This window comes from Phalangium opilio, unplaced genomic scaffold (genome assembly GCF_054372755.1).
Source record: "Phalangium opilio isolate 3A_F unplaced genomic scaffold, DU_Popi_V2 ptg001170l_1, whole genome shotgun sequence".
NCBI lineage: Eukaryota > Metazoa > Arthropoda > Arachnida > Opiliones > Phalangiidae > Phalangium > Phalangium opilio.
This window is the reverse complement of record NW_028324255.1, coordinates 10030087-10041569: the sequence shown is the minus strand read 5'-3', so window position 1 is coordinate 10041569 and position 11483 is coordinate 10030087. Positions and strand designations below refer to the sequence as shown.

Genomic DNA, 11483 nt, shown 5'->3' with positions numbered 1-11483 from the left:
GAAGGGGCAGACGACGTTTATTTGACCCGTATATACATACAACGCCATAACGAAAATAAGACCCGCTAACTCAACTAACAGCAGTTACTGACTAATTAGACCACGGGGAGTTCGGAAAAAATAGTAAAAAAATTCTAAACCCGCCGCAAGTTGGTCAAAAAGTTTTTTGAAAATTTTAAAATTGCATGTACTTACCGCTATAGACTAAACGCATTATGCACTCAATCTTTCAAAATATGCCGGGGGGAGGGCAACTAGAAGAACTTTAAGGACTCGCAACGGAAGTATAGCTATGGAATTTTTAAGACCTACTGAATTTAGCAAAACCATTCATTTTTGGTACTGTGATCGTAAAGTAATTTGAAAAATTTTCAAAATATTGCGAAAAGAAAAATTAGAAATGCCAAAAATAAGGAAAAGGAGAATATAAGCGAGAAATGGCGAAAATTACATTAGCGATATTTTAGTTTCTAAAAATAGCATTAAACTTTTGGGAAGTACTTAAAAGTTAACTAGGCCTAATCGCAAACAGAAATTTTGGAAAAGGTGGTAAATTAGCTAATAAGTAACCTAACCTTACCTTTAATACCTTTGAAATATATGGTATTCCTTCCCCGCTAAAACTGTCACTGAATCCGCTGGCCGCCCCTTAACGCCTCCCCTCGATTCGCGCCTCTTCCCGCCTCGCGGGTTGCCATGGAAACGAGAACTTACTGAGCAGAGACTCGTTGATTTTCAACGTGATTAGACGTGTTTTTGAAGAGGCTTCCTTGAGAGATAATTATTACTGCTGTCAAATTATATTTTCTTGGGGTTTATTAGGTTTAATTTCTAAATGGCTCATGCTAATTTCGAAAACGAGGCGTATGAAAACCCAAATTTTGGTTTCCTTGAAGAATTGGGGAGGGTTTTTTCCCGGGATGGATGATGGCCTAAAGGCGAGGTCAGAGATGGATGCCATTGCCCTAGTACTTTCTTTGGAGCTTGTCCCGCGTCTTGAATCCTTCAATGAAGGAAAGACACCTTGCGGATGTGGGAATAAAAATGATGATGGGGAATTAAATGGATATCTTGTTGGGGTTGGCAATGCCCAAAGCCGATTTGGCTATTCGATAAGATGTTCCGCAGCCCAGTCTCGCGCTAACAAGCGCGAGGCCTTAAAAGCATCCAAAAAGAAGGTACCAGAGTATTTGGCGGTCGAGTGCACCTGGTTTTACAATCAAAACCTGTCGGTTACCGACAATCTCTTCCTCGTGTTCTTGTGGGTTTCCAAAATGAGCGTTTCTGACGCTATAATCCACAGTGAATGTGCCAGCCATACCGTCGTGGATTACTATTCCATAAGTCCAGGGCCGTTTTGTGGACCCAAATGGCGAAATACATAGCTCCGGGGTCTGTGATAGTGTCAGATGGCGCTCCGATGTACATGAATTGTACTTTGATGGGATTTCGGGAGCATCTGACTGTTTTGCATAAGTATGAGTTCGTGAATTCGGAAGATTCACGTGCTCATACGAATAACATCGAAAACAGAAACCGACATTTGAAGTCGAGCATAAAGTCCTACAGAACTGACCGGGCGTTGAATAGTTATATGGCCACATATTGGTACAGGTGTCTTTTTTTCAAGGACCAAGATGGCAATTGGCTTCCTCCTGGAACCAATTTCCGTCGGTTCCTGGAAGACGTCAAGGCATGCTATCCTGGTCCAGAGAAAAAAGGCCTTGAACTAATTGAAATTGGCGTGTCGGAGGAAGAGTTGAACGCTCTGAATCCAGAGACACAGCCGGCGTTCCTTATTGGTGGTCAAAACGAAGAAAACACGGTTGAACTCAGCGATGAGTGAGGTCGGTTTTCTTCGTTTAAGGCTGTAGGCAAGGGGATTCAATATCCTGGGGAGTTTTCATTTGGCAGGCCCCCCCCCTACCTATATACAGTCGACCTCAATGTCCTGAGGAGTTTTGATTTGGCAGGGCAATGAGGTCGACAATATATAGGTAGGGGGGCCTGACAAATGAAAAGTCTCCAGGATATTGAAGCCGGCAGTAGGCAAGGGGACCTGCCATAAAAAACTCTCCATGAGAAACGAAGTGTGGCCACCTCCAAGTGGTGTTTTTCGGGTAACGCTAAGTGCCACACATTACTGCATAACCATAAATATATTTGGAATTTCTAATTGTATTTAGTTCTTCCCTGGTAATTTGAAACCCTTTCTAAAATATCGCTGTTTGTGTTTAGATATTTCAAAAAGAATAAGACGTCTTTTTCAAAATATTACTGTAAAATTTGACGCCTTTTCCAAAATATTACAGTAAAATTTGACGCCTTTTCCAAAATATTGCGTTAAAATATGACGCCTTTTCCAAAATATTGCGTTAAAATATGACGCCTTTTCCAAAATATTGCCGTAAAATATGACGCCTTTTCCAAAATATTGCCGTAAAATATGACGCCTTTTCCAAAATATTGCCGTAAAATATGGCTCCTTTTCCAAAATATTGCCGTAAAATATGGCGCCTTTTCCAAAGTATTGCGTTAAAATATGACGCCTTCTCCAAAATATTGCGTTAAAATATGACGCCTTTTTCAAAATATTGTCGTAAAATATGACGCCTTTTCCAAAATATTGCCGTAAAATATGACGCCTTTTCCAAAATATTGCCGTAAAATATGACGCCTTTTCCAAAATATTGCCGTAAAATATGACGCCTTTTCCAAAATATTGCCGTAAAATATGACGCCTTTTCCAAAATATTGCCGTAAAATATGACGCCTTTTCCAAAATATTGCCGTAAAATATGACGCCTTTTCCAAAATATTGCCGTAAAATAAGACGCCTTTTCCAATATATTACCGTAAAATATGACACCTTTTCCAAAATATTGCCGTAAAATATGACGCCTTTTCCAAAATATTGCCGTAAAATATGACGCCTTTTCCAAAATATTGCCGTAAAACATGACGCCTTTTCCAAAATATTGCTGTAAAACATGACGCCTTTTCCAAAATATTGCTGTAAAATATGACGCCCTTTCCAAATATTACCATTAATTTCCAAATAATTCGCGTAATTTTCCATAATTTTGCCTTTACGTTCATTTGCTTCCCAAATTATTTGAAGCCTCTTGCAAAAACTAGATGATTACTTAATCATTTACAACCCAAATAGAATGCAACCTTTTCTGAAATATTTCACAACTAAAATCCGCCTTTTCCAAAATTTTGATGCTCACTACTACAACTCAAATAAAATGAGACCTTTTCCCAATTTTTTTCTCAATTAAAATCCACCTTTTCAAATATTATTAGCATAAATCTCATAATTTTTGTAGATTTACCTTTTCTTAGTAAGATCTAGAATAAGCTATAACTCTATTTTCGTCGCGGGTCCATTTGGTAAGATCGAGCTCGGCTGCAGACGACGGAGTTTGGTTTTTCTGGAATTCTCGGGGCCCGAGGTTATGGTAAATACATGCAATTTTAAAATTTTCAAAAACTTTTTTGACCAACTTGCGGCGGGTTTAGAATTTTTTTACTATTTTTCCCGAATTCTCCGTCGTCTAATTAGTCAGAAACCGCTGTTAGTGGAGTTAGTTAGATAAAGTGCAATCCTACCGGTTTGTTCAGGTTAGGTTAGGTTAGGTTTGATTAGGTTAGAATAGGTTAGGTGAGGTTAGGTTAGAATAGGTTAGGTGAGGTTAGGTTAGAATAGGTTAGGTGAGGTTAGGTTAGAATAGGTTAGGTGAGGCTAGGTTAGAATAGGTTAGGTGAGGTTAGGTTAGAATAGGTTAGGTGAGGTTAGGTTAGAATAGGTTAGGTGAGGTTAGGTTAGTAATATTTTATAAATCATTTAACCTTGTTACGCATTTCCAAAATATTGATGTTTAGCTTCATTGACTTCTCAAATAATTTTCCTTTTCCAAAACATTACTGTTATGTTAGGTTAGGTTTGCCGTAAGTAAAACGTAGTTAAAATAATTGCAGTAATACATTTTCAACTCACATTTATTTCAACAAAAATAAGTTGTGAAATTAAAAATATATTTAATGCAAAACCACACAGTATGTCTTCTTCCAGTTCAATAGAATTTCGGTCCAATGGGACTAAATTATAAATAAAAACGCACCTTTTGGCTACGTTCGGTCGAATGGGACACCTCAAAAAAACCGTTCTGTCGAATGGGAATTCGGTTCAATGGGACCAAAGCGAATTCCGGTTGCGGATGATGTTATTACGCGTACCACCCCGATGTGAAAAGATGACAACGACCTCTAGTTTACCGTCCCACGCTCTAACCAACTGAGCTACCGAGGTCTACGACCTCACAGTAATTCAATTAGGCGTTCTTCTTTAATAGCGAATATATCATTACTGATATACCATTTGATATATCAAATATTGTTAATTATAGTTAAGGGGTATGGGAATTTACAATTTCATATGATATTTTAGCACGAAAGTGGTATTATGTTACACTTTCAAGTCTATACTTTCAAAATATCAAGTTTTTAATCTTAAAAAATGAATTTGAAATAATTTCATATGAAGCATTTTCAAATGCATATTGCTAAATAACCAGAAATCGGAGAATTAAAAGCTTGATATTTTTGAATTCACAGAAATTAGTTCCATCTTTTGTTATATAAATCAGAGGTTTTTCAAACGAAGCTTCTCATACCCTTTAAATAAAAGGTTATATTCAATATTATATACATATTGTGATTGTTGCGTTGATGTCTGATCAAAATATTATTTTGCGGGCTGACATAATCACACTGATCACATTTGAATGGTCTTTCGCCACTATGAATGCGTCGATGTTTGATCAAATTATTCTTCAATGTGCTGGAAAATCACACTGATGACATTTGAAGGGTTTTTCACCGCTATGAATGCCTTGATGTGCGATTAAGGTACTCTTACGGGTACTAGCATAGTCACACTAATCACACTTTGAATGTATTATCAAAGAAAACGAGTTTAGAAACAGAAATAATCCATGTGCGAGTCGAAACAGCGGTCTCCAAAGACTTGATCTTACCTTACCCAATCTGGGAGCACGGCAGTGCTCCCAGCCAAGTCGAGCACTGACATCCTTTTCTCGAAGCAACTCGTGGCACTTTTAAGCCCACTGTAACGTCGTGATGGGTACAGTTAAAAGTCTGAAATTTTGCTTGCCGCGAGGACTGTCAATCCTAGCTATAGTTTCCAAATTTCAAGTTCCTACCCTATATACTTTTCGAAATATCGCAGGTGAAATTTACCTTATTTTGTCACTCACTCACTCACTCACCGATCATCAAAATTCTAAGGTACTTCTAGAGGAGATAGAAACTTAAAATTCAGGATTTAGCTTTCATCAGAAGTTGATGACTGGGAAGTATTGGACACTAAGGCATTATATAGTATCCATCCCTGCAAGTCAAAATTGCCTATGGCAATCGTAAAAGAGGGTCGAAAGTTTCCTCCCCACTAGGAAAACTATCTAATCTACTGAATAAAATCCCACGCCGAGAGGCTGTGGCACTCAAACTGTGGGGCGTGTTCAAAACTTCTTCAGTGCCAATCGTTGAAAAGCCGTCTGGCTAGAACACTATGAAAATCCATTACAATCCGTGGGCCTAGGACTCCACACTAGGGATGGCAAAAATTCCGGAATTCCGGAACATATCCGGAATTTTCCAAAAAATTCCGGTACGGAATTTTCCAAGTTGAAAACCGGAATTCCGTATCATACGGAATACCGGTTTGTACGGAATTCCGGATCATACGGGATACCGGTTTGTACGGAATTCCGGATCATACGGGATACCGGTTTGTACGGAATTCCGGATCATACGGGATACCGGTTTGAACGGAATACCGGATCATACGGGATACCGGTTTGAACGGAATACCGGATCATACGGAATACCGGTTTGTACGGAATTCCGGCTCATACGGAATGTTTTCAGCCAACATTACTCAAGAATCAAGAGTAAGACACACCACTATTGTCTTCAATCTTCATCTCTTCAAATAATACAAATGGAAACCTTCCATAAACGGCGTCACACTCTTAAAGGGGGGGGGAGTTTCTGAATTTGTGACAGTCCGTGACAAGGGGGAGGTTGGCGTAATGCTATTCGTGGCGTCACATTCAACTTTAATTTTGTTAGGAAGTCGGTGTATAAGAGAGGCGGATTGGCTCTCTTTCGTGATAAAATAATAAAAACAAAATTCTAAATTCCACCGTGGGAAACAAACTCAACAATATACAATAATAGCTAATGGTGTTTAGCCTATTTGTCTGTCCATAATTTAACAAAATTTATTTTCCATGCCTTAATTAGTTATATAGCTAATGTAAGTTATAGCTATATAGTTAATGTTAATAGCTCCGGTTTTGATATCGGTTAAATTCCGGATTTGGTGTCGGTGTAATTTTGGTTTTGATTCCGAAATTGAAGCCGGTTTGATTCCAGAATTGAAGCCGGTTTGATTCCGGAATTGAAACCGTTATGATTCCGGAATTGAAACCGTTTTGATTCCGGAATTGAAACCGTTTTGATTCCGGAATTGAAACCGTATTGATTCCGGAATTGAAACCGTATTGATTCCGGAATCAATGCGGTTTGGTTCCGGAATTGAAACCGGATTTATTCCGGAATCAATACGGAATTAAAACCGGATTGATTCCGGGATTTTTCGGAGTGTAAAAAGATTCCGGAATTCCGGTAAATTCCGGATTTGACATCGTCAAATACCGGTTTTCGGGAAAACCGCCATCCCTACTCCACACTAGTTTGACCGGAATTTCTAGCAGTCTATTAAAACAGCTGTTCTTGTCACCGTTTCTGATTCTTTACCTCAAACCACAGGACACGCCTTAAAGTTTCGTTTCTTGCCCGCTGCTGGCGCTTAAATCAGCCTGCCAATTCAAAATGAGGGAAATGCCGTAGGTGGCGCGGTGATCGGACCTAATAAGAAGTTGGCTAACAGAGATGGTTCCGGATATAGTTAGAGTCCAATACTTCCCAGGATAAGAAGTCATAAACTTCTGGCTTTCATTTATTTTATAGAGCACAGAAAAATTAAAACATCGCGAAATTTTCATAAAATTGTTATTTAGTTCTTTATTTTAAAACTAGATGGCGCTGCCGTCTTTTCAACAGAAATAGTGTGTGTTCTTGATGAAAGGACGTAATGGTCCAAAGTTAACCGAAAGTTAAATATATATTAAAGCTAATAGGAGTAGTAGTTTAAAAGAAATGTGTCGTAACTGATGCTACATTCTTTTATTAGGATATCGCGTACAATCTTTATTGCATATTCTCTGCGGGCAGAAAGGGGTAATTCAGCGTAAATATGGACAAACGTTAGCGATTATATTAGCAAACGAAGTACCACGAGAGGGTCTTGTTTTAATATAACTACCGAAGTATAACGAGAGGGTCTACAAAAAGAAGTGAGATCCTATGAAAAACATTAACATGTACAACAAGATGGCCCAAGGGCTGGGCCTTAATAGTAATTTTACACGGCTCACGTGACCCCCCGTATAGTTGATTTCCAATAAATCGTACAACTAAAAACATTTCTGAAACACAATCGTGTATCCCTTTAATTTCTAATAACGTCACATTTCAAATAATATTAATGAAACTAAATTGTGCACCCCACTAAAGTATAATTTTTAAAAACCATACGAATCAAATAATGTATTTAAACAAAATCCTGGATCCCCTAAACCAGAAATCACTATGACCGTAAAGCGTCCCCTCTATTTTACGAAACCTAACCTAACCATCCAGCATAATCTCTGATGTATCACGCGAACAAAGTGCAGTAGTGCACGAAAATTATCATCTTGTTTCCCTTCACTCAAAAAAGCCCGCGAGATTTAAACTACCTTTCTTTCCTCTCTCCGAGCGGGATGCCCCCTCTCCCTCTTCCCCCTCTCACTAATATACCAGGCAGGCAGTTCTCTCTCTACGCGGAGCTTCGTATCGCCCCATGTCACCTCTAAACACCATCTTATTCACGTTAACCAACAGTGAAGATCACGTTGTTTTTATTAAATATGTAAACAATATTTGCACTTATAATTCACGTGAAAATAATGTATGGTAATTAAATGTTCGTAACGTGCAATTTACGTGGGTAGCACGTGTACCCAACGATGCTCGGGTAGCCAAAACCCGTGATTTACACGTCTAAAAGCGATGTACGGTAAACCTAATTATGAACGTGTAAAACACCCATACCATGTCACATCTAAACACCGTCTTAGTCACCTTAACAAATAGTGAAGATAACGTTGTTTTTATTAAATATGTAAACAATATTTGCACTCAAAATTCACGTTAAAATAATGTAAGGTAGTTAAATGTTCGTAACGTGCAATTAACGTGGGTAGCACGTGTACCCAACGTTTCTCGGGTACCCAAAACCCGTGATTTACACGTCTAGAAGCGGTGTACGGTAAAACTAATTATGAACGTGTAAAATACCCATACCATGTCACCTCTAAGCACCGTCTTATTCACGTTAACCAACAGTGAAGATCACGTTGTTGTTACTAATAAATATCATAAGATTAACTTTAAATGGGTGAAAATGAATGGCACATGATCATTTAACTTGATGTTATATGTTGAAGTCCAAAATATGTCCAGATTAAATTTTAAACGCAAAGCAGGAAACTAACCTCCAGCTAGCCGACCGAAAACCAAATGGTTAAAACATTGCGATTATTTTAGACCTCGATTTAAAATGCAAGATTTAACAAGATGGCCCAAGGGCTGGGCCTTAATAGTAATTTTACACGGCTCACGTGACCCCCCGTATAGTTGATTTCCAATAAATCGTACAACTAAAAACATTTCTGAAACAAATAAACGAAATCCTGGATCCCCTAAACCAGAAATCACTATGACCGTAAAGCGTCCCCTCTATTTTACGAAACCTAACCTAACCATCCAGCATAATCTCTGATGTATCACGCGCACAAAGTGCAGTAGTGCACGAAAATTATCATCTTGTTTCCCTTCACTCAAAAAAGCCCGCGAGATTTAAACTACCTTTCTTTCCTCTCTCTCCGAGCGGGATGCCCCCTCTCCCTCTTCCCCCTCTCACTAATATACCAGGCAGGCAGTTCTCTCTCTACGCGGAGCTTCGTATCGCCACCGCGTACGCTAGCGATCTCTCTCTCTCATCGTAAGCGTACTTTTCGCGGACGCGACCGGTTTCCCTCTCTTATCGTAAGCGTTCGTTTCGCGGACGCGTCCGGCACAGGGACAGGGACAGGGGTTTTGGTGCCGTTTCTAAAATTTTAACGGAATAAAATTCCGTGTAAAATTAAAAATGGGCCAAGCCTCGCTTCGTGCCCTCTCCGCCGTAAAACGTTCTGAGATCCCATGTAGAGCCAAGCTTGCCTTTTGTTCTCATTCAATCGCCAATTGAACAATTATGTTATAAATTAAGTCCATTTCCTAATTAATAACCAATATTCTTTGACTCTATCATTATTATACATCTTTGTTCGTATCAAAAATATCGTGACTTGGCAAGCGCAGGTAATTACCTTATAAACGTGTACATAAGGTTATGCATAAATCGCCTTATAAACTTGTAAATAGGGTTATGCATAACTCACCATATAATTTGTACATAGGGTTGTGCATGACTCATCTTATAAACTTGTACATATTCCCTCGACCATAAACGATTTAGTGAATATCCCTTCGATTATTTTCATATCGGCAACGATTTAGTGAATATCCCCTCGACTTCCTTTTAACATTACTTACCTACGATTGCCAAGTCAGGATATTTTTGATACGAACAAAGATGTATAATAATGATAGAGTCAAAGAATATTGGTTATTAATTAGGAAAAGGACTTAATTTATAACATAATTGTTCAATTGGCGATTGAATGAGAACAAAAGGCAAGCTTGGCTCTACATGGGATCTCAGAACGTTTTACGGCGGAGAGGGCACGAGCGAGGCTTGGTCCATTTTTAAGCTGTTTGCCCATAGCAACAGCTTTATACGGCGACCCCTGGAAGCAGGCTGGCTGGCAAGCAGGCAAGCAGGCAGGCAGGCAGGCAGGCTGGCTGTTTCGCGTTCGCGTTCATTCTCGTAAATTTAAATTACGCGGCAGAGCTTGCCGGAATTTCATTCTCCACCGCACTAGCGACATCTATACTAAATTCGATCATATTTTCGACGAGAAAATGCTTACACTCGGAGGCATCGGGACTCGAACTTACGAGTGAGTGACGACGCCGGTGTGGGATGCGGATACTCAACGTCTGCGCCACTACGGATTGTTGTTAAGCTATCGATATTTTTCCTGTACTTTTCCACGCCTTGCTTATTGGTAGCGGGAATCCCTAATTTCGGGTTTTGTTAAAGACAATATCACACTGCAAACAGCGTTAATATGCCTTGGGGCATATCTTGTTGTACATGTTAATGTTTTTCATAGGTTTATGCTTTCAGATTGTGGAAACTTAAAAAAAAAGTTTAAAGGTAATAAAAATATGCTTATAAAACACATTCTATATTATTTGTTTGAATGATATCCCACGTGTACCTAGGAGGTGCACAATTCTGACTGTTGAATATATTTGCAGTGATGACACCGGGTTCGATCAGGGAGGGGGATGGAAGCTTTCCCCCTGATTCGATCAATTATACTTATAGAACCGTCAGAGTCACTATTTAGAGACAACGTACAGTCTGCTTTATGCCTTTAAATGTTTAGCTAGTGTGAATTTTACTTTCGATCCAGCCCGAACCGTTAAATCTTTGCAGAGACAATTGTAATTAAACATTAATGTGCAGATTACATTATCTAAAGAAACTTTGTTAAACCGCCCGATGTGTACCTATGGAGGACTTATCGCCGCTATGAATGTGTTTATGTGCAATCAAACTACTCTTCTGAGTGCCTCCAAAGTCACACTGATCACATTTGAAGGATTTTTCGCCACTGTGAATGCGTTGATGACAGATCAAATGATTCTTCTTTGTGCTGGCATAGTCACACTGACCACATTTGAAAGGTTTTTCAGCACTGTCAATACGATTGCGAATGCGTTTGTATATGATCAAATTACTCACACGATTACTACCATCCATGATTTTAAACCATACGGATGTAGTTCACTAGGCAGATTGGTCTTATAATTAGCAGAATAGATGAAAAACCACTTGATTTTCCTTTTCACATTCCCATTGATGATGGCATAGCTATTTGAGATTCCATAGTTTCAGTGCATTAATAACGCGAAAAGCCGGTAATGGCGAATTCGCGACAACCGATTTATTCTGATCAACACTATATAGTTCCACGCAGTGTGAATAGGTGGCGTATACGTAGTTTTCGCTAGGGAATAGGTTCATGTCTGATCAATGAACTCTTCTGCGTACTTGCAAAGTCACACTGATGACATTTGAACGGTTTTTCACCGCTATGAATGCGTGTGATGTG

At 39.1% G+C, this 11483-nt stretch overlaps 2 protein-coding genes across 2 annotated transcripts in view; both read right to left on the bottom strand.

Moving 5' to 3' along the window:
- The window catches only part of LOC149587181 (uncharacterized), a 208845-nt gene that overhangs the window by 169360 nt on the left and 28002 nt on the right, over window positions 1–11483 (bottom strand). The gene's annotated exons all lie outside the window — the stretch shown is intronic.
- Window positions 1–11483, bottom strand: part of LOC149587183 (uncharacterized) — a 43479-nt gene that overhangs the window by 10458 nt on the left and 21538 nt on the right. The window lies entirely within an intron of this gene.